The following is a 20,508-nucleotide window of genomic DNA, read 5'->3' as shown; positions in this document are numbered from 1 at the left end:
CTTATAAGTGCAACTACTACTTAATTTTCTTTCTTTTATTTATTTTCAAAGGAGCTACTTTATTTTCTTTCCATTTTTTTTAATGGAGTTGCTTCCTTTTTTTTCAATTTTTTTTGAAGGATGGAGCTTCTTCCTTTTCTTCCTCATTTTTTGAAGGAATTGCTCCCCTTCTCTTAAATTGTGGACTTGTGGTTGAACATAAATTATAATGATTTGGGTGATATTATCATTGTTTTGATTTCATGCATGAGTAATAATAACTAACTATTCTTTCATTATTATTGATTTATTCTGCCAATGCAAATATATTTTTAGTTTACTTACTGTATTTTTCTCTATCTCCTTGCTATAAAGATTTATATTTTGAATATGTCTAAAAAATAAATTTTTTAACAAAAAAAAGATATTTTGAATAAGTTACTAGATCACCATCTTAATTAACTTCAATCATTCGGCCTATTGGTTTAATGATTAAACATAATGAAAGAAAAATAAAATAGAAAACCTAGTGTTGAAGGCATTGCAAGTGGCAAGCTTTTCCTTGTCTAAAAGAAAATTTTATTAACAGCACATAATTATTTTTAAGAACAAGAATAATGAAGATTTATCTGCTAGCCCATAGGTGATATACGATGGAATGGTACGGTTATACTTGTGTTGATAGAAATTGTTTGACTCATTATAATCACAATGCATTGAATAAAAGTACAATAAAGCACAATGATTTAAATTTTCTATCCATTTTCTACTGTATATGATACAGTACCAATAGTGAACTCCCTCAATTTTTTATTTTTTTTTTCAATGTTACTGTTGAATTGAACACGTCTGTCAAGACTCAAGACAATGTGTTTGAGATTTTGCATTAATCATACACACTCCATTTATCGCTTTTATGGTAACATAAACTATTCTGGTGACCGTCTACCTTTGAAAAATTAATTATATGCTCTTAGTGATACTTTATGGCTTGCTAGCTTTTAGTTAAAATTGTTACTACATTTCTCCACCAGTCCACCCACAACCCAACTACCCATAGCCTCCCACTACTCAACCCGGCCACCCTTAGCCACTTGACGAGCACAACACCCTTACTCAACAGCAACCACATGCTAAGCTGCCACCCATGGTCCACGGAAACCACCAACTAACCATTGAAATCCGCCAACCAGCTTCCGAAACGATCTCCCATTCAACCATCACCTAAAATATGAAAAGCTGTACCAGTGGCCTGGGTAAAGAAGAGAGGAGAGAAGTTGAGGTTTGAGGGGAGGATCAAATGTTATGCATAGTAGGAAGTTGTCAAGAAAATAATAAGTTGATACATCATAATTCAAGAAAACAATGGAAATTATTATTATTAATGATAGGCAGTCGCGCATCTAACAAAAATAATAAAAACCTATATAATAGGGTACGCTCAACACAATGAAATAATAACAATTTTAATTATCACTTATCTAGTATTAGCATAAGCACAATCAATTAAGCATGAACACATATGTTGAGCCCATGAGCAGTGATATGTTGTGTCCACATTAGTTAAGTGTATATGTAAGAGTTTGTATTGAGATGTGTATCCCACATTGAAGAAACAAGAAAGTTGTGTCCACTTTATAAGGCTTAAGGGCTACTCCCCTCATTGCCATATGGTTTTGAGGTGGAACCTCCTTGGTCGTATAAAGTGGACGGTTGTGACGGGTATGGCCCAAACCCGTTTATCATGGTATTAGAGCCAGGTTTGGGTTGTGTTGTGATTTGGGCCAATATTATGGACAACTTAAATGTGAGGGGGAGTGTTGAGCCCATGAGAAAATCCAACATACATCATTAACATTAACATAGAATTTAAAAGAATAAATCAAGTGTCGATCATGTTAGGGTTCAACCTAAATCTATAATAATTATCTACTCTAGCATAATAAAAGACATAAACAAACAAAAAAGAATGAGTAGAAGAAAATATAATACTTAAATTGAATAAAATAAAATAAAATAAAATAACTATAGAGAAAACTAGGGTTTTAAATTAATGGCCCCTAAAAATAATAAAGGCAAAGAGTATTTATAATAAAAGCAAGGAGTTTAGGATAAATAAGGAAATAATAACAGGTTAAATCGCCCAATACCGTATAGGCACGGAGAGGCCTTAATTCACTTGTCAGGGCACGAACGTGCTAGCATGAGGCACTACATACGTGCCTCGCTGCTTGTGTGGCTCATCTTAAATCAATTATAACTTGAGACATGGAGCTTTATTTAATGCATGTAATATATCGTTGGAAACCACTCGAAGTCTACGGTCCAACCTAATTAGAATCACATCATTATCATTTGTACATCAAAATTTATGATCATAATAGTAGACGGGACTCATATTCGTCAACTCTTAATTTAATCAACGTTTTGCTTCATTTTAGCTCAATTTCATCTATCTTGAATACATGAGCTGAGATCCAGTAAAATTAATTTCAATTCAGTAAAGAAAAATTCAGTTCAATAAAAATCAATAACTCGAAAGAAAATAAAATACAGAATTGATACAAAATAATGTAGGTTTAGAAAAATATTTTCAGTTTGGTAAAAATAAGGTCTAATGAACAGGACGTAAATTATATTTTTTTTCATCTAATATTTAATTGTTAACATTTTTTCTCTTAATGTATATGATGACAAAATAAAATAAAATTTAACAATTTTCTAGTTATTGTATATAACTGACAAAATTAAATAATTGTTTTTGAAAACAAATTATATAAGTAAAAAAAAGTATTTAATTTTTCAAATCACCGCAAACATCTTGTGCATATAAGGCTTATAGATTCATAATCCAACCTCGGTTCGGGATGCTCATAATAGCAAAGTCCTAATTGATTTTGGATCTTGTTAATGAACGCCCCTGAAACGTTGTATAAACTTATAAATTATTTTCTAATATGGTACTCCGTAGTAATTTGAAAATACATGTTAGTATGTTACAATCACGCATCAATAGATTCAATTAATATTTATTTTAAATTAATTAGTATTCCTAATTTTAATTGCTTTCTCCAATGCCCTTGAGGGAATCTAGCTTTTGCCATTATTTTTTTACACGTAATTAAACTTTATGTGTTTCCCTCTTTGGGAATTGAAGCTTAATTTTATATGAAACGTTTCGATTTTTGCCGTTTTATATTTCCGTTGTTTATACACCTTGAATTCCGTGATCTAAACTTCTGTGATTATACTCCCTCCGTCCCCTTTTGATAGTCCATTATAGAGAAATTTTAGTCCCAAAATATTCATCCCATTTGCTTTTTTCAACAACTATTAATATTACTCCCTCTTTTTTTGTTTTATATGCATCAGTTTGACCGGCACATTTGCCAAGACGTTACTTTGACCATAAATATCTTTAATTGCGTAATAGTAAAAATTGTAACAAAATTATATTATGAAACTAGACATTATGACTAATCTTCTCTTTTAAGGGTCTGTTCTCATTGGCTGAACTCAGCTGAACTGAACTGAACTGAACTCAGTTGAACTGAACTGAACTGAACTCAGTTGAACTGAACTGAACTGAACTGAACTGAACCTGAATTGAAATGAATATTTTATAAGAGAAGGAAATTAGGAGCTGAACTGAACTGAACTGAACTGAACTGAACTGAATTGAGTTGAACTGAACTGAACTGAACTGAACTCAGCTGAACTGAACTGAATTTCAACGTAAGAGAACAGGCCCTAAGTAACCCTCTCTTAAATTACTCCTCAATCTTCTCTCTTACTTTTACTTTTAATTTTCTCTCTTCTTACCTTAAGAATTTCATCCACAACCACCACCAATCAAACCACCACATTTCCGTTACCACCAAGCAAAACCACCACAATTCCGTCACTACCAAGGATTGCGACCGGCTACAAGGGACGATGTCAAGAAATCAGAAATGTAAGGGGTTGGTGATTAGGTACTTGTTTTTTTATTTTTTATTTATTTTTTTTATTTTTTTATTTTTTTAATTCTGTTGTTCTAAAAGAACGCCTGAAATTTTCGAATGTTCCATGGAAGGAACACCTGAAATTTTAGATTCTCCCCCAAAACATTCTAAAATTTCAGGCGTTTCACCCTAGAACATTCTAAAATTTCAAGCGTTTCCCCCGTTGAACGCCTGAAATTTTAGATTGTTCCAAGGGTGATTCTAAAATTTCAGGTTTTCCTTCTATGATTACGAAAAAAACGACAAAAATTCAGAGTGCTCACTGACTCCGTATGCTCCGACGACCTCTCCTGTGGCATCGTTGCTTCCTTAAACTCGTCCATTCATCACCGTTTGCGCTATTAGTGAAGAGTAAAGCAATTTTTTTCAAAAAAAATGACGTGGTGTGTAGGTGATGGTTGTTTGGTGGGTGGTGGGGTAACAAGTTAGAGAGTGGTTAAAGAAAATGAAAGTGAAATAGGGTACATTTAATATGAGGGTACGTTTGTAAAGTTATGTTAAAATACGGGCGTTCCCCGATAAATTAAAAACCGGACGTGGTTTAGCAATTCACACTTTTAATTGTACATATATAAGCTCAAAATAATTAAGTCAAGTTTTAAATTGTACAAATACTTTGTTTGTTTGATTTTAGTTCTCTTTTAGCCAAATTAATTATCGTGATCAAATAGATATAATTAAGTAAATTTAAACCAATTATTATTTTTAAGTTTACTTTCTAACTCGTTATATGAAACCTTTTAGATGCATACATCACTTATTTGTTATCCTTAAGAGTTAAGATTTATATGCAACTTAACAACAATAATAATAGTAATACAAGTATATTGTAATAAAAAATTTGAAAAGGAAAAACTTAACGCAATATCTAGTTTGACCGGTAGTGCCGACCAAGAATTGCGAATTCCAATTGTTTTATCAGCGGCGAGCGATAGTGCTTTGTGTCTTCCTCTTAGCCAAGCGTTTCCGCTACTTGCTCTCTTAGATTTAAATGCTGACCCTTTATCTTAATCCAAATTTGAACTCATCCCGTCCCTATCTCATCTTCTCATGTAAAAAGTTAAGTAAATTCTTATGAATAGTGAGTAGATAAATATATTTTCTTAAATATTTATTCCCTCAGTCCCTTTTTTACATTCTTGTTTGTAAAATTACACGGGAATTAAGGAACTAGCTTCGTAAAAAAAAAAAAAAAAAGAGTTACTCCCTCCGTCCCTAAATTACATTCTTTTTTCTCTCTATTATGTGAGGAATAAATGTTAGAAAGAGGAATGTAATTTAGGGACGGAGGGAGTACAAAAATAAAACAAATAACAATAAAACAAAACACAATGGGAAATATAAAATATTAAATGATGTCTTTGAATAAAACAAAGATAAATTAATATTTAATGATACCATGTCATCAATCCTTTGCAAAAAAAAAAAAAAAAAAAAAAAAAAAGAACCAATAACATGCTCCTATTGGAATTAAGAACCAATCATATTTTTCTAAATTTAGGCACAAGGATTCTGAGGGAGGAGTGAGAATAAGAAATTACTCCCTCCGTCCCCTTTTGATAGTCCCTTATGGGCAAATTTTAGTCCCAAAATGTTCAACCCATTTGCTCTTTCAAACAACCATAAATGTTAATTTTTTTTACCAAACTTCCCTTCAACTTGCAACAATACTTGTGTAAATTTATATTTCCCATGTAAATTTTGTTTTCTCATATACTTTTATTACTTTCTCTCTCTACTTTTTTTTACATATCTAATGTCAATTTATTTTTTCAATGTACTTTAATTATTCTTATTTGAGTTTATTAATTCCCGTGAAAAATGCCCATAAGGGACTATCAAAAGGGGACGGAGGTAGTAAGAGTGAGAAAATAAGAGTGAACATTAATTACAAAACTAAAAAAGAGGGATAATTTGAAATATTTGGAAAAAAAAAACTTACTAAAAAAGGAAAGGAGGAATGTAATTTTAGAATACGCAAAAAGGAAACCAGGAATGTAAAAAAGGGGACGAGGGAGTACTTACTTATTTGTCTTTAAATGTTAATTGCTACCTTATTTCTTAAAAATTTTTTAAAAAAAAGGAAAATATTATACATAGCCTTTAGGACAACATATAAGCATTAAATATACACTAGAAAATTGTATAAAGTTAGGAAATCATAAAAAATATAAACACTAATTACACTAAATTACGCGTGTTTTTATAATGAACTAGTTTGTGGTCCGGGCGATGCACCGGGTCGTTACTTTGAATATTTGTAGCTAAATAGATTGGTTCATCTTCATTACTACTACTTATTTATTCATTATTTGTTTATTTATAATAGTTTTTTATAAAACCTTTGGAAACAACTATTGACTAATTATATAAACAACTATTATCAATTCTTTCTTGCATTCATTACCTTGAAGAGTATTATTAGAAAATAATAGAACCGTTTTTTTTTTTTATAAAAAAAAAATTACATTTATTAAATGTTCATATCTCCAATTAATATATCTATATATGAGTCAAGTATAAGAGCATCATTATTCAATAGATGAGATGGTAAAGCTTTTACTACATATTTTAGTGGTTGGGAGTTCAAATCTTATGATAAACATTTTTCATTACATATGCTCGTCATTAAAAGATGACATGGCATGGGTGCCACGTGACACATAAACGTTTTTAAGAATGTTTTTTAATATATAATTATAGATTCCTAATTTTATATTCTTTGCGTCCCCAAAAGTTCAACCCTTTTGGCCTAATTTTAGTCCTAAAATGATTGACCTATTTGCATTAAAGTTTTCACCAATTTGCAACCATATTTGTTCATAATTAGATTCCCTTATAAAATTTTGTTTTTCCATGTATTTTATTATTTTCTCTCTCTACTTTCTTACAAACCCCTTATTTAACTTTCTTAATACCCGCAAAATTAACCCAAAATGGTCGTTCTTTCGGGGACGGAGGGAGTACAATTTTTAAGATTGAGTGTAATTAATATTTATATGTAGTCCTTAGCCCAAAGAGCTATATACTCCTTCCGTCCCCTTTTGATAGTCCCTAATGGGCGTTTTTCACGGGAATTAATAAACACAAATAACAATAGTAAAAATTCATTGAGAAAGTAAATTGACATTGGGTATACAAAAATATAGAGAGAGAAAGTAATAAAAGTACATGGGAAAACAAAATGTACATGGAAAATTTAAATTTGCACAAGTATTGTTGCAAATTGGAGGGAATTTTGGTAAAAGAATAATATTAATGGTTGTTGGAAAAAACAATGGGGTGAACATTTTGGGACTAAAATTTGTCCATAAGGGACTATCAACAGGGGACGGAGGGAGTATAACATTATCGGATTACCCAAGAAGGAAAAGTGTGCTAACTTTTATAGTTTAAAAGTATTTAGGGCCGTTCACTTCAGCTTAATTTCAGTTCACTTCACTTCATCTCCTAATTTTCCTTCTCTCATAAAATATTCATTTCATCTCAGTTCAGTTTAGTTTTGTTCAGCTCCAATCAGTTCAGTTCTGTTAGGTTATGTTCAGCTCCAATCAGTTAAGTTCACTTCAATTCAGTTCTCCAATCAATTCAGTTCAATTCAGCTCAATAAATATGAACAGATCCTTATTACTTCATTAATTATGGCGCGTTATCATACGCGTTAGCTACCTCAATAATACCAAAGTTGTGAGATGCACCTATTACCACTACATTAGATAATATGGAAGATTTTTTTTTTATTATATGCTAACTGCTCGATAGACAATACAAGTATATCTTCTTTTTAAAACCCATACATGTAATAATGTTTTTAAGTAATAAGTTATTATTTTAACGAGTTTTTTCAAATAATACTTGTATACTAGAACGATATCCTTTAACCAATTCGTATTGGTCATCTCAAATCTACGGATTGCTATAAATACATGACATTACATTGCATATTCTTATATCAAATCAACCCCCCAAAAAAAATCACATACAATTAAATGACTGTAATCATTCCCCAAATCAGTCAATATTTACAAACAAATGTTATGATACCTTCAATACAATGCAATTTTAGCGTGGAACAAACTATATATGCACCAATTGACGTGGTATGGTCCTTGGTCAGTCAATTCGACAACCCAAAAGCCTACAAAATGTTCATCAACTCATCTACATCGCGCTCTTCAACTAACACCATTGGATCCATACGTGACATAACCCATATGACGGGGTTCCCATCCACGACAAGCATCGAGAGGCTAGATGAGCTCAACGACGAGAAGCATGTGATTGTGGTTAGTCTTGTTGCCGGTGATCATAGTCGACGTTTTACTAATTACCAAGGAACGATTTCTCTAGTAGAGGAGGCTAATAAAGAGAAAGGTGGTGACCAAATGAGGACGATTGTAACGGAAGAGTATACGGTTGATGTTGCAAGAGGTAGTAATGAGGAGGAGACTCGTTTTTTGGTTGATACTTTGGTTGGATTCAACCTTAGATCTTTAGCTCATATTGCTGAACGTGTTATAATTTATTAAATATTTTTGTTTTTATTTAGCGGGAGAGCCGCTTTTTTTTTTTTTTTTTTTTTTTTTTTAAAGAGGTGGTCAAAGTATGTACTTCCTTTATTTTCTAGATATGTACTAGTTGAACATATCTAATGTTTTTCGATGATCAGCCATCATCGTTTGGCCCGTGAGCTATATAAATAAATTGTCTTATTTTATAAAAAAAATAATCTAAATATAGTGGCTTATTTATTATGGAGTACATAAATGAATTAGCTTCTTTAATTATGTCATTATGTGATGTAAGTATATCTTGAATTAGTTCAAAATATTAAACAATTTGAAGTTCTTGAATTAGCACAAAGTACTATCCCACCCTTTTAATTATATATCCTTTGTTTCATCGTCTTTACTTTCCTCAATTCCTTCCACATCGATCAATTCTACTAAATCTTCATCCTTTTTCCATAATTTTCACAACAACAAATAATACCTCTTTTCACCCTCCTATTTACTATACGGTATATATATACGGAGGTAGTAGATTAATAAAAAAGTAGTTGCTAACCTTTTAATATGATAGGCGTGTCGTGAACCTAAACTAAGAAAATAATTAACCTAGTTAATTATTCATTTATTCCTTATTAGGTAGACTGATAAGTAAGCATGATGAAGTCCTCTTCCAATCAGGGGGCGTTTGTTATGCATGTGTGAATAATTGGGGAAGTAGCTCACAGTTTCTCTCTCCAATTTTAACTCTCCCAAATTATATTCCACTAACATGATTCACTATTATGAGTCACTTATTTATTTTTTTTACAATGGTGAGCTAGCTCACTACAATTAAAAAAAATTGTTTTATGTTAAATTAGGGCAAAAAAACTACATAAAAATGAAAAATTTGCCACTTGTCATCTTCTAGGTTGTCACTAGGCTCGTGTGTCAAGGCGGTCAATGACTTGGAAGAGAGAAGAGCCTCACCCCATGAGTCACTTTCATAATGGTGAGCTACCTCAAAATTAGGAGAGAGAGTATTGTGGGGAGGGTCTTGAATCACCCATTGTTGATGCTATAATAGTATAATCATTAAATTTAAGGAATTTACAACTTTCTTAATCTCCATGAAAACACCACAACTAGGTTTTGTATGGTGAGACAAAAGGGTATTAATTTTTTTATTGTAAACAATTCAGTCAAACTATTAAAAAGTGCTTGGTTAGAAGGTTGAGTAACAATTACCATTACTTAGGGCTTGTTCACATTTACTTAATTTCCGTTCAATTCAATCCAGCTCCAATCAGTTCAGTTCGGTTCTATTCAGCTCTAATCAGTTCAGTTTAGTTCAGCTCCTAATTTCCTTCTCTCATAAAATATTCATTTCAGCTCAGCTTAGTTCAGTTCAGTTCAGTAAATGTCAACAGGCCCTTAGAAGTAATGATGGTTTCCACCTTTTTGTTGCCTCTCTTACCTAAGGTAACGAACTAACTATTACCCTTATCCTTATCTATGGATTTAGATTTCATACTTGTAATTTGCATGTTAATCTATCCCTAATCTCAAAAAATTTTTAAAATAACTCTTATGAATAATATCTCGAACTCTCGATCGAAAGTCATACCATCTAAACGTTTATTTATTTATTTAAACTCTTAAGAACATTGTGCGGACATTTATACTATCCCTTTTAAACTCTTAAGAACATTGTATGGGCATTTATAATATCCCTGTAAATATTATTTATATCCTTTAACTCAATAATAATGTTACCAATTACTAAAGCTGTGACATAAGGTGAAATTTAAAGAGATTTTAAACATGGTAGTTATGATTGCACACATTAAACATCCTAGTTACTTAGTAAAAACAACGTAGCTATTATACTATAATATAACTCAAATATCTGTAAAATATACTTCCTCTGTTTCTTTTAGATGCAACACACCCTTTAGCGCGGTAATTAAGAAAGGTGGGGTTTACATGATATAATAAATTTTAAAATAGGATGAGTGGTTGTTAGGAGTATAATTTAATGGGTCGTGTGCTTTATATAAGGGATATAGTATAGTTTTTCCTTAAAGTAACTTTCCTTTTATAGTATGTTGCAAGTATTTGACATTTCCTTTTTAGGGAAGTGTTGCAAGTAAAAGAAAATAAAGGAAGTAAGATTTTTGGAGTATTTTATTTCTCACTTCGTTAAGATTGAGATAATCTAATAGATCACCGACCTTAACTTGCCTCTTTACGATGGCTTTGATATTGTAGATTAAATAAAGAGACAAAGTTAAATTCAGGACCAAAACCTTTTAATGCGGTCATGAATTCATATACTACCTCCGTATAACATTTTACGGAGGTAGTACAAGTATATGATTGGATATACTTGCAAGCGTTGCAACTAATGTACCTCCAAAATAATCATCATTCTTTAGCATAATTAACATTCGATAAATCAACAAAGTTATATAACTCTTAAAATTATATTTTCAATAATTAAATGCATGTTATAAAAGAGTACTCCTATAAATCTATGATAAAATTACACAATGGATCAGTATTATGAATATCCTATCATTCCTTATGAAACTTGTTAATTTAAGAATGGTCTTTAATTACCAAGTGCATTCCTGAATAAATTATGTACCAATCGAATATGACCATACGTATACGAGTAAGTTACCAGCTTAAGATGCTTAGCTTATATTTATGAAAACATAGGGCGTGTGATTATTGTGACCAAACAATAGTAGACGATCATACATACATCGTGCAACTAGAAAACATATCACTACATGGAGCATCAAGGACCATGAAACGTGAACAGACGATGCGTCATCCAAAGATATATATTTGAAATCAAACCAAGACTTACAGATGATAATTCTTATCTTAGATTTAAAGATAGTATCTTATCGGAAAGTTGAAGCTTGGAAGTTAGCAACGTTGCTTATTCATGTTGTGGACACGTTCGTAACGAGTTTGCGCATTGGCGTGCATGCAGTGATGCAGAATTGCAGAGTATATGCGACTTGTAACGTAAATACTTTTATAAAGTGCATTGTTGTCTTAAAGTGTTGATTAAACAAATTAAGATACAATATCAACTTATAATTATTGTTGTTACACATAATAATGTAGTGAATGTGCAATGGAGTTTAATGTACCATTATTGTTGGGTTTTATATGGATTTGATTAGACATATATATGGAGTATCATTTATTATTAACAGAGATGTTATTCAAATATTCTCGTTATAACTTAAAAGGATGTAAATATATATTTGGAAAAATTGCTCCCATTAATCTGAACTTTGCCTCGTCCGCCAAAAATAATCCCAACTTTCGTTTATTATCTATTGCACCCAACTTTGGGGGGTATTAATTTTCGTTGCACCCAAATGACCTGCAACCGGTAAATCAGGTAAACATTTTTGATTTATTTTTTTTTGCACACGTGTCAACATGTAATTGGTTGAAAAAAAATAGGAAAAAAAAATAAAAACATAATTAAAAAAAAAAAACCCCAACAGCCACCCAGCTTCTCCACCACCAGCCACCAGCACCACCATTACCACCATCACCAGCACCACCATCACCGGCGCCGACCCCCTCTCCCGCAACCACCCTCCCCGAAACCCTCCCTCTCCCGCAACCACCCTCCCCACCCTCTCCCGCAACCACTCTCCCGCAAAACCAATCCCTGACTGAACCCATCCCGCAAAACCCACCCATCCCTGACTGAACCCATCCCGCAAAACCCACCTAAAACCCATCCCCCACCCTCGAAAAACCCTGACTGAACCCCTAGGGAGGTCCGATTAGGGTTTTCGAGGGAGGGGGATAGGTTTCCGGGGGTGGGCGGTGGAAATTAATTTTCGGGGTGGGTGATTTTCTAGGGTTTTCATGGGTGGGGGAGGGGTTTTCGGGGGTAGGGGAAGGGAAGGGGTGGGTTTCAAGGGTGGGGGATGGGTTTCCGGGGATGGGCGGTGGTTTCCGGCAGCAGGGGAGGGGTTTTCCGAGGGTGGGGGTGATTTCCCGGCGGGGTGGGGGTGGGGGTGTGGTGGCAGCCACTAGGTATGGGTGGTTTGTGAGGTTTTTTTTTTTGTTTTTTGTTTTTTTTTTAAAAAAAAAATTAAGCCAATCATACGCTGACACGTGGCTTGGTAACCTGCTACATCAGGTTAGATGACCTGTTGGGTGCAACGAAAATTAATACCCCCCAAAGTTGGGTGCAATAGATAATAAACGAAAGTTGAGATTATTTTCGGCGGACGAGGCAAAGTTCAGATTAATGGGAGCAATTTTTCCTATATCTTTTTTAATGTGGGATATTTTGACAAAGTTAGGATTGTTATCATTGTAACTCTAAGAATATGATCATTTAAGTACCCTTCAAATTCAATATGTTTCAAAAAACTTTCAAGGATTTCTTGAATTTCAATTTCAATATGTTTTAAAAAACTTTCAAGGATTTTTCACCATATAAAAACTAAAACTTGTTGCTTCCTATTTGTATATTTTATTGAGCCATACTTCTTATACGGTGTTGGCTAATGTGCAATGACGTATATGGCTGATTATAAGATGACGATACTAACCACCAAAGTGTTGGCTCACTTAGCTTAGTAAGTTTCTTACCTCAATTTTTAGAGGTTTGAGGTTCGAATCCTGTCAAATGAGGGTGCTTAAGGGTAGGGATTCTCTTACCCTTCCCTCTACTTCCAAGTGTCTGGCCCACAAATATTGGACCAAAAATACCGTGATAGTTAATTGAAGTCTGATCAGGATCCTCCTTACCAATTTGAAAAAAAAAAAAAAAATAGTTCAACTCAATTTGTGTGGATGATGAAAATCATAGTCTATATGGTGTAATGTCATTGAAGTGCAAGTTTTGCATTTGAGTGATATTGTGATAATGCTTGGTATGTTTTACTAAGAGGGTGTATATTTACAATTTTACATCGAGGTTGGACACCCTTAGCTACTCATATAATTGCTTATAGCCAAGGCCAGGTTGGTAATTAGCTTTAGCTTGGCTGGCTCACAAGAGTCAAATACTGTACTCCGCGCATTTATTAGTGCTTCTATTTTATACACAGAGAACTATCTAATGAGGTAGGGATATTCTTTTAGATATATGGAGTGATTGTTAAGCTATATATCCTTTGACATAGGCTAAAACACATTCTTAATTAGCTAGGTTGTTTAAATTAAATGAAACAAAAAAAAAGTAATAAGCGGTGTTGTGATATAAACATAAATAGTAAAAAAATAAATACTACAAATAATCTTCACTAATTAAATTTTCGATACCATCTCATTGTATTTTGGATTTTTTTTGAAAATAACACCACATATTTTGAAAAAAATGGATTATAACACCACATATTCTCAAATTTTTATTATAACACCACATAAAAACTCAAAAATTGGATTTCACCACCATCTAACGGTATCTTTGGATGGAATCCGTTAGTGGGACCCACTAAGCACACGTGTCACTCATTGATTGGTTTTTAAAAAAAAGCAAAATTAAAAAAAATCCTAATCCCTAACCCAGCCCCACCGTGGGCAGCCCTGAAACCCTAACCCTGCCCCATCGTCGACAGCCCTGAAACCCTAACCCAGCCCCACCGTCGGCACCTCAAGCCACCGAAAAACCCAACGGAGCCAACTTCTAAACACCCCAGCTACTGAAAAACCGACCTAACCCATCCTTGAAAAATCTCAGCCATCGAAATACACCCCAGCCACCGCTATCAAGGAATGGGGTCGCAAACTAGGCTGAGGATCAGGGCGGGAGTTATCGCGCAGGTGGAATCTGTAGGTCATCGAGCAAGCGGACTTTGGTGGGTCGCGCGTCAAGGTGCTGGAGTCGGTACTAAACTTGATAATTACGGTGGCTAGGGTGGTTTTTGGGGAGGAGGAAGGATGGATTAGGTGGAGTTAGCGGTTTTGGTGGGGTCAGGGGTTTCCAGCGAGAGGTTAAGTGGTTTTGACGAGTTCCGGTGGGAGGTCAGGGTGTTCCGGCAAGAGGTCTAGGGCTGTCGACGACATTGGCTGGTGGTTCCGGTGGTGGGGTTGGGTTGGGTTGGGTTAGGATTTAGGATTTTTTTTTTTAAAAAATTTGTTTTTATTTTTATTTATTTATTTTTTTAAAACAAATCGCTGAGTGTCACGTGGCCAAAGTGAGCCCCACTAACGGATTCCATCCACGAATCCGTTAATTGGTGGTGAAATCAATTTTTTTTATGTGGTGTTATAATACAAATTTGAGAAAAGGTGGTGTTATAATTCATTTTTTTCAAAATATGTGGTGTTATTTTCAAAAAAATCCTTGTATTAATGCACCAAAAAGAAAATATAATTTATAAAATTGATCTTTAAATACGATACTACATTTTACTAATAATGAATATGATGTACTCCTTCCGTTTCTGAAAGTACGACTCACTTTGCTTTTACACGGTCTTCAATGAACATCTTTTTTGGTGTTTAGAGAGCCACAAAGGGCGGGGGTGAGAATCGATCCCAAAATATTCTGGAAGCGGGAAGGAAGCTCTAACCACTTGAGCTATCCCTCACTCTCTCTTCAATGAACATTTTTTACCTTTAATAAATTCGGCTATGTATAAGTAAAATTTTTAAAAAGTTAATTATTTGAAAAATTTATCATCAGGGGAATCTAACAAGATCAAACTTGTTAATATATTTTGATTGTATAAATCAAATAATGTGGTCAAAGTTATTTTATTTTGATCACATGAATAATTAGTGAGTTAAACGATAATACGAAGTTTAATTTAAAACCATGATGAAAGGTGACTTTTTCCAACATACTTTTACGTCATTGGAATATGGTTACAAATTTTAGTTTCTTGCAACCGATCTATTTCCGATAAACAATTATTAGAAAACTACGTATCTTTGGTCAATTTTAAAATAAGATTAAAAAATTTAAGCAACGTTTCACGATTTTTTGGTAACCAAAATACGTTTCGTATGTTTTTTCGTTGTAACTACTTTGTACATTAGAGTGAGGTAACCATGTGACGTTCAACGTGGGATATAACAAAATCCAAGGATATCTATTGTCCTCAAGTTAGCATGGTCTTTATCCTCCCTAACGAGGCAAACTTAAGTAATAATTCGCATTACAATTTATACATCCTAATTTATAAGACCGCCTTAGATAATGTGAGTATTTATGAACCGCTAATTCCACACTTCTATAAATGTACTCTTACATAAAATTTGTACCACGTAAAGCATTTGTATTCACTCTTAAACATAAATCACCTCCCTCAAATCTCCTATAATGGTAAGTCATGTTCAGCAACGCCGCCGTTGTGGCTCACAAATCTTGCAAACCATCAATGCACCGCTCCCAGTGGTGTGGTCCTTGATCCGCCGGTTTGACCGGCCCCATGTTTTTAAGAAACTTGTCCAAACTTGCACCCTAATATCTGGGGCTGGAGAGGTTGGCTCAGTTCGCCAGGTATTTTTTGAATCAGGCTTTCCTGGTAAAACTAGCATAGAAAGGCTTGAGAGAATGGACGAGGAGCAACATACTACTGTGTATCGAGTAATCGATGGGGATCACAAGCTAGTCAATTTTCACGTCACAACCTCACTACACGAGGTGGTAGAGAATGGGGATGGAAATAAAACGACGTTGGTTGTTGAGTCTTATACAGTGGACGTACCCAATGATAGTAACGAGAAAGACACATGCTTGTTTGCTAAAACTATAATTGAGCTTAATCTCAAGAATCTTGCTATTGTTGTGGAGAAAATGGTTTCTGGTAAAAGAGTAGATCAAGAGAGAAAATCCATTTGATAACCTTGAGCAAATTTAGCAAAAATTTACTAACTTTTAAGTCGTCTTCCATTCAAATAAAAACTTTACAATGAAGTCTTCAAAAGTCAACAAACTTTTTTTTTAGAATAAAAAAAATAATAGAACTACGATAGTTTATGTTATGTTGTTTATGCAATTTTGCATTGTACTTTATATATTTAATGTTCGATTATATAGAATACTTTGTAGTATGCTCACATATTCGTCGATAGGTTAAATCGGATATGTAATTATTGGAATAATTGTTGGAGACTCAAATGATGATGGAGCTTGATAGTGGCTCTTTCCATCTCAGTTGCAGGCCTTTGGTCTAGTAATTAAATTTCACGGGCCTAATTTTATGACACTATAGAGAATTTCTATATACAAATTTTTGCCTACACTCAGGGGTAGGCAGAGCTGCCTGCACCCCCACTCCTTACTAATGACGTCATCTTAGTTGTTTTTTCAGTTTTGAATTACCTATAAAATGTTCATTTTCATCATTGTAAATGTTCACTTTTGTATTATTAAATGTTCAATTCTATAGAATAATTATTAAATGTTTAGTTATGCTAGTACGACATGAAATATTCAAATTATTATAATTTTGTGATCGTGTTTCTAGATGACTATTTATAATAGTACTCAAGAGGGGAAAAAAATTCATTTCCTTCTAAATAAAATCAAATGAAATTGTATACCACCAAAAAGTTGAACAATTGGATATTAAATTAAAGTACAATAGAATTCCACATATATTAAACACAAAAAACTTCTTGATCCAAATCGAAGAATTTAAGCTGGTGATATTGGTTAATGTTGCATGGCGACTCCATGCCTTCTTGGTTTCCTTCTTTTTGCCATCTACCTTTTTTCCTTGCTATTGTGTGGTCTAACTCGCTTTATGCACGATTATCTCATAACTAATAAAAACATATTGTATTGGATTTGAGCAAAAATAAATGTTGAAAATGAACCATATGAATATAAACATGGATGAATATAAAACATGGTCGATATGAAAATTAACATCTATTAGAATATAAATGAACATATATTAATTAATATATAAATGAACATATATCAGCGTGAAAATGATCATCTATTAATATGAAAATGAACAACTATTAATACAAAAATAAATATATTTACGTAATTCAACATGGATATGAACATCTATTGATATGTACATGAACATATATTAGTTTGAAAATGACCATGAAAGATCATAATTGATGAACATATGCATAAAATATATATGTAAATAAACACGATCTTGAAGCTATGAATATGTGCTTGACCATATGTCCACTTGAGAAAAGACATATATTGAAATGAACATGGAATATTTAAAGAGGATGACAAAAACATGAACATACATTTACCAAAATTTTAATAATTGTATGCTAGTATGTGAAATTGTGAATGACCATATACTATTATGTAATTGAAAATCTAGAAAAATAAAAATAAACATTTATCAAATTATTTCCCACTCCAAACTATGATAAAGAATGAATGTTATTAGGTGAATGACTATGTACTAATATATGAGTAAACATTTATATATAAAAGAACTTATATATATATATAAATAAATAAATAAAGAATGTATTGGTTTAATTTAATTGTTTTTTACTAGAACTATATTATTATACTTACCTTGATATATTTTCCATGGCTGATTTTTCAATTATATTCTTGAAATACAATCGCAACAAAAAATTAGTGAAACCTATGGTTTATACTCTTCTTCGTTCCAAACTTGAACAAAATAACTTACTCTTTTTAAATTTCGCCTTTGTTTTCATGAATTTCGAAGTGAGTGAACAAATTCTTGTGATAGAAGTATGCTTCCTTTATGTTATTGTTGATCATCTAATGATATGGTTATGAACATTTAATGATATGATATTGAATATATAGTAGTAAAAGAGAAAGTAAAAGACTGATTATGTGTGAGATTAATGAACATACACATTCTATGCTCTAAAAACCTTTAATATTTTTGTTAAATATAATTTTACAATAATATCTACTATTATAATATAGTCCATATAGATTCATCAACATTGACCACTATTAATGCTCAATCACCGAATCAAGTTATTATGATCATTTAGTTTTTTGTTTATGAACATGTTGCTTTCCTAATGTGAACATTTTATATATACTAGCTAGATGTCTACTTCTGAATGATATGATTTATAGTTTTATTCAAGGAAACAAAAAAATGTTATTTCCTTATTAACAAAATCAAAGTATTTTTTTTTTTAAACCAATCAAAGTAAAATTGTATACAACAAAAAATAAAATATTGGATATTAAAATATACAATACAATTCCACGCATGTGAAAAACACAAAAAATTTCTCAATTCAAATTAAAAAACTTCTAGCTCTTCTTATTGGTTCATGTTGCTTACATGCCTTCTTGGTTTCCTTCTTTTTGTCGTCTTCCTTTTTTATTTTATTTACCTGATACACAAGAATCAAGATATATAAATTATTGGGTTTGAACAAGAACCAGTGTTGAAATGAACCAATTGAATATGAAAATGAACATGAGTGAGACGATGGACACGATCAAAATAATTTTATATGGATAGAGATGAACATATATTAATATATAAATGAACATCTATTAATATATAAATGAACATATATATCTTAGTCTGGACATGGTCATGAAAAAATAATAATTTTTTTTTTTTTGACGGGCATGAAAAAATAATAGGTTAACATCAAATTATCTATTCATATATAAATGAACATATCTTAGTTTAGACATGGTCATGAAAAAATAATAAGTTAACATCAAATTATCTCAAAAAGAACATTAACTTATCTCAAAATGAACATCAACTTATCTCAAAATGACCATTGAATTATCTCAAAATAAGCATCGAATCTATACAATTAATATTTTGAATTGAGAAATTATGAAAATATACTCATAATATTCATATAGAATAGTGGTTTCTAATCATTTTAGTTAATCTGGAAATTATATCATCACTAATGAATATAAATTACATAACGCTTTTTCAAGGTGAGCACATATGATTTATTGGAAGCATTAATCACGAAACAACAAAAATAAAACATTAAAAACTAGATCAGATAACTATATCACAAGAAAAAAAAAACAACAATTCAATCACATAATTCTATCACAAAGTAGTAAACAATGAAATATATATATATATAAAAATAATATATATATATATATATAAAAAAAAAAGGCTTACATTTAATTTACTGCAATTGCCTCCCATTGTTACATCTTCAAGAGTTCGAAGAATTCATTCAAAAAAAATTAATTGAAATTGAAGAGTTTATATCTTACAATGTATTTAGTTTGGAAGGAAAGAAAAAGAAAGAAAATGGGAGTATTTTGTGTGGGTTGGGGAGTTGGGTAGGTAACAGTTTGTGGGTCACTTTGGTGCGGGACGCGGAAGAGTGGGGATGAGGCCATGAGGGGTATAGGTAGATTTGCCTAGTCCAGGGTCTAGGGATATAGGCATTAGCACAAGCCCATAAGTAACTAAAAATGTTACAAAGTACAATTTACAAAATACAGAGTAAAAGGGCTTTCATCATGAAATTATTATGGTCATGCTTAATTCACTTTTATTTTTACTTTTTTTAAGACTAGATCAGAAAATAAAAAAATAAAAAAATAAAAATTCAAATCATAACACATTTGCTCAAATCAGATTAGATTAGATCAGAAAAAATAAATTTAGATCAGATAAATTCTACCATACTTTATCATCTTATGTGTGTTTTTTTTAATTATAATTTTTTAATTATTTTTTTCGAAAATTATTTTATTATTAAAATACTATAAAGTCTTACATGTGGCTAGCCACACCGTATGACAGGAGTTACTTTGTTACTTTAATAGGGGTTACTTCATCAGTGTTATTATTGGGTTACTCAATTTGTGTTATAGGGGTTACTCAGTCAATATTATAAGAATTACTTGGTAAGTGTTTGATAGGTTACTTTGGTCTTTTATAAATGGTCACTCGGTGTGGCTAACCACACACAAGACGAGCAGTTAAAATACACATTATTACAAATTTAAAAAGATAACACTTGATATATTTTTTCTTTATAGATTATCATACACACTAGGTCATAGTTTTGTCAAATTAGACAATAGATTAGATTAACAAAAC

General features: G+C 32.1%; 1 pseudogene; it reads left to right on the top strand.

The window, feature by feature from the left end:
* The first annotated feature begins 7,972 nt into the window (after positions 1-7,972).
* LOC145610815 (abscisic acid receptor PYL12 pseudogene) lies at positions 7,973-8,512 on the top strand (annotated as a pseudogene).
* The last annotated feature ends 11,996 nt before the right edge of the window (positions 8,513-20,508 follow it).

The sequence above is a fragment of the Chenopodium album genome, chromosome 24 (assembly GCF_948465745.1).
Source record: "Chenopodium album chromosome 24, dcCheAlbu1.1, whole genome shotgun sequence".
NCBI lineage: Eukaryota > Viridiplantae > Streptophyta > Magnoliopsida > Caryophyllales > Amaranthaceae > Chenopodium > Chenopodium album.
This window is presented reverse-complemented; position numbering and strand designations above follow the sequence as displayed.